Raw genomic sequence first — 4,866 nt, forward strand, 5'->3', positions numbered from 1 at the left:
TTTATTATGCAAAATTGTTCTTTTCCATGTGTTTTTGTTCAATTTAACATGTTCAACCGATTTAATTTTAACTAGTTCAATCAGATTTTTTGTAAAAACACCCGACCTGCCTTCCTGGTCCGGCCGGTTCAACCGGTTTCTAAATCATTGAACAAATGAATCTTTTGAAAAGGATGATCTTGAATACCTTTATTATTAATTATGCAAGTCATTTTCAAGGTTCTTGCAAAGAGGATTTTATTCTTTGAAATTCCGGAGCAACCATGAGTTTGCAAAAAAATTAAAGGAATCCATATTTAAAAGTTACTCGTTTTGGCTCCAAAACATATGGATTGAATCCCATAAACGCAAGAAATATTGAAAATTAATTACCAAATTTCGTTTCGAATCCCAAAACTTACAAGCAAAGACAAACATAAAGATATCAATTTCACTTTGCACGAGTTACAAATGCACAACAGCCATAGATTTCATGACACACGAAGACACATCCATGTCACGAGCCACCTCATTCTTGGACACATGAACCCAATCCATATTCGGATCCGATACATCACAGATGGTCACAAACTCCAACACCTGTCCAAAAATCTTAAACATTTCAACTCCAAAAATTAAGTTCTTATCACCAACAAACACTGCATTCCAGTCCATGGGTGCATCAGGATGCATCAAAACCTGATTCCAACCTAAACAAACAAGATCAAGCTCCCACAACTTTCTAACCGCCTTATTTCTCCTTCCAATTTCACCATCTCCTTCACACCACGAAACCGCCACCATAAACAACCGTTCACCACCACACGACACCAGTTTCGGGGAGTACTCATGGACACGTGGCGGCACCGGATTCGTCGGGACCCGAACCCAAAAACCGTGTTTAATGTCATACGCCGCAAGTTTATCACTCTCGGAGTAAACGTAAAAAATCCCGTTACAAACAACGGCCGAACAAATGATCCCGAAATCAACCGGGACCCGTTGGATTTCCGTCCATTTGTTCGATGAAGAATCGTAAATCTCGCATGTATCTAACGGCTCGTCGAATGAACCGACCCCACCCACTGCAATTATCAAGAACCGTGTTTGTGTCTGTGTCAGTGTCCGTGTCCGTGTTCGGGTTTGACTTTTGATGGTCAAACGATCGGAGTTGACTTCATAGACTCCAAGAACCGGTTTCGATCTTGCATGTCTCATAGATGCGACTTTGTGAAAAGATTTCATCAACGGATTAAAAACCAATACTCCACGGTGTGTTTTCCGGCTCGAACACCCTCCGATGATGTAAACAGTATCATGGACCGTCGCCACGGAGAATAAAAACCGGCCGTTTAAAACTTCGGTTTCAATTTTATGCCATTTTTTGAAAGAAACATCGAACGCGTAAATCTCACGTGAGCAATATCCGTTTTTAACAGTACCAAAAAGGAACAACCATGGACTCGGGTAAAACCCGTCTTTTCTCATTTGTAAAAACCGAGGGGTGGTTGTTAATGACCTCCATTTTTTGCACACGAGACGTGTGTTCATTAGGCTTGTTAACGGGAGTCTCATTAAACACATCTCGAGAATATCATCGGGAAGAAACACATGCATGGCGTTGTTTTGGACTTGAAAATTATTCTTTTTTGTATAATTTCTTTTCCAAAACCTCTCAACTCCATACGAGAAACAATCGATACTCGTGTCGTGGGTCCCGCACACAGGTTTGGGTACTTTACCGAGTTGGGCGAAGTCGTCGGTTGTTGCGGCTCCAACCTTGCACCCTCCTCCACCTCGGGTGTATAAACTTAGACACCTTAATGAAACCCCTGTGGTGTCATCTTCATCCTCCATCACACTTCCATAATTGTTGGAAGGTTTGAGTTCTTGATGTGAACTTTCACCCTGTTGTTGCTCAGATTTCATCTTGCATTCTAACATCTATTAACATGTTTGTGTCTTGATGTGAAAATGTGCTTGCTCCTAAGCCTGGGCATATGAACATTACATGTTAGATGATGATAGCAATACAAGATCACAAGAAATATGATTCGTTGAAATTCAGAAAAAAGTATCCATGGATTTCATAGAAGCTTTAACAAAATCTCATGGAATGATACGATAATAGTTATGGTGTTTTGGCTTTCAAAGTTTGACAATATTTTGAGCCTCAAACACCCATTTTTGGCTTATATGGTTGCTAGTTTATTAGTGAAAGAGATTGTAAGGCTTCACAGATTTCCAAACTCAATTGTATCGGACCATGATAAAAAAAAAAAAAAATTTAAACAAAATTTCATAAATGGTCCCTGTGGTTTCCAAAAAGTCTCAAGTTCAAGACAATGTTGGTTTTTGCTACAATAGTGGTCCCTATGGTTTCAAAATCAAGCATGCTTAGTCCCTCGGCCGTTAAACCTAACTTTTAACCGGTTAGGCGGTAAACTTCTCTAATATGACCAATTTGCCCTTGGACCAAATCTGAAATATACAAAATACTACAAGGACCCTTTTTGTAATCTTAACTTATTTTTATTTTGTATTTGTATTATGGTTGTTTTTCTTTTTTTTCCAACTACTTTATAGTTTATATTATATGATTATAATCAAAACCAAATTTGATCTATTCACTTGTTATATTTTTAACTTACACTTATTTATCTCTATAGTTTAAACTTGTTCTCGGCCAAAATTGCAATCTGCATACTAGTAAATTCTTTTCGTTTAACCTTGACTTATTTTCTTGGTTACAGAGAATTTTTAGAAAATAGATGAGAAACCTGTTAGAAGTTGGAAAAAATACAAGCTAGAGTACAAGACTAAAAAGTAATAAAGAGGGGTAAATTGGTCTTTCACAAGTAACTAACCCCTATTTTTAATGGAGTTACCGTAAAGGACTCGACATGCCTGATCTTGAAACCACAAGGACCACAGGTGTAACAAAAACTAACATTATCCTAAAATTGAGATTTTTTGGAAACCATAGGGGCCATTTATGAACTTTTGTCAAATTTTTATACTGATGGGACCCTCCTAGACTTGTGAAGAACACAATGGGACAAACTACGGTTGCATCAACTAACTGAAAGAGACACAATCTTTAGATGAATTGAAACAGAAACTCAAATTTTTATGTGTTAAAATAGTAAATGAAGAGTGTTGAGGATAAAAAGAGGAAAGAAGTCAATTGAAATTCCACATAGAGTACAAGGTGGTTGTTTGCTAAGCCACCTCTAAAGTCCATGTACTCTAGGAGGGGTAAAACTGGAAATACAGGCAAAACAGAATACCTGGCCATTGGAGGGCAATTTCGGAAGTTTAATTTATAGAGTTTGTTACTCTAGCTTATTTGTGGGTATGGAGAATAAGGGATTGGGTATCAAGAAAGCACTAGCCTTTGAACGTTATTTCCATGAAATCAAGCTGTTTTCCCATTATTCTTGTGCTTAATGAATTCACCGTTTTTTTAGTCTTAGCTTCAAAGTGGATTCTCATTTTGACAGAGGTGATTAATAATTAGTGAAATTGCTTCTGAAACAATCTCAACTTAATCATACATCAAATATGTTAATCAAGGAGGTTTAAATAAATTGAAATGAAGAACCTAAAAGAGTCAAATTTAAATAAATTCAGAAAAAGACATACAGATACAGTATATGATTCCAAAAATAATATCCCCTTAGTTCCAAAACAGTCCAAATTTGAAGTCAAATGAGTTGTTCTTTCCCTTATTATTTTCAATAATGCTGATCTTAATCCAGAAAATTTTAGTAACCATGCTTAAATATTTATACATTATTACAAAAAATATATCTTTTGGGTAAAAAAAAAAGTAAAAATTAGATGTCGGTTGTGAATCTGAAATTTGATAGGTTTGACTATCTACAGTCAACGAACCCAGAGAACTATCAACTATGTTCACACCAAACAGATGTAACTGTTAACTCTTTGTGTCAAACAAGTGATTCTCTAACTTCATGAATTGATAAGAATAATCATTATATGTAAGCAATCAGCCAATATATACATCTACCCGAAGATTACTCAAAGAAGAACAGTTTCACAGGACCAAAAATCAAAACGAAAAATGCAGAATTTGAAAAGCATCAGGTTTGACTACCTAGGAAAAGTCAAAATACAATGCTCTAAGAAAGACGCACAAACTATGTAAGAAGAAAAAATGCGACGAATGTGAACAACAACCCAGAAACTTAAGCAGCTGAATGCACTGAAATTACACAAACAGGTAAAAGTAAAGAAACCAAACCTCATCAAGTTTATACAGCCACAGTCCAGATGCGTGTAAACGGAAAAAAGACCGGTGTTTCGCTTCAAGATTCTTGTTCTGCACTCCAAACGATCGATCCAAATAATAGATCCAACAAAAGGGTACTAAAAGTAGTAATTTCTTGGGGATTCAATTCTTTAAAAAGAAGGGGTTTGAGTAGGAAGATGAAATGTGAAATCTTTGGGATAGCAATTGATTATCTGGTTAGGTTAAAGGATGCAATCAAGAAGGGAGGATTTTTGGTAAAGTTTGAAAGGCAAAGCAAAAGCAGAAACTAAACGTTTTTAAGGGGAAGAAAGAGAGAGAGATATGAAAGTGATGGATCTGGTCTCTCTCTTTTTGAGTTTAATCATCATGTCAAGAAGTGGGTGTACTTATTTATTATTTGTTTTGTTCAATTAAATGGCTTTATTTGAAGAAAAGCGGAAACAGTTCTATATTTTTGGTTTTATTCATCCAAAATTACATTATTCATTTTTGCTATTTGATTAAAGCTGTCTACACTCTGCACTCCACATTATATCCAAAAATTAAATAGGTTTAATGGGAGAGAAAAGAATGTGCTAAATTAAATGAACCAACTAGAAAGTGGAAATAAA

The 4,866-nt window shown here is 35.9% G+C and overlaps 1 pseudogene across 1 annotated transcript; it reads right to left on the bottom strand.

Moving 5' to 3' along the window:
- Positions 1 to 332: 332 nt before the first annotated feature.
- On the bottom strand, positions 333 to 4,620 carry LOC145085920 (F-box/kelch-repeat protein At5g42350 pseudogene; annotated as a pseudogene). Its single transcript, XR_013700222.1, has 2 exons — positions 4,247 to 4,620; positions 333 to 1,971 (listed from the first exon to the last, which is right to left on the bottom strand). The product of XR_013700222.1 is annotated as an F-box/kelch-repeat protein At5g42350 pseudogene (transcript).
- Positions 4,621 to 4,866: the final 246 nt, after the last annotated feature.

This window comes from Lactuca serriola, chromosome 2, assembly GCF_051521515.1.
Source record: "Lactuca serriola cultivar US96UC23 chromosome 2, Lser_US96UC23_V15, whole genome shotgun sequence".
Classification (NCBI taxonomy): Eukaryota; Viridiplantae; Streptophyta; class Magnoliopsida; order Asterales; family Asteraceae; genus Lactuca; species Lactuca serriola.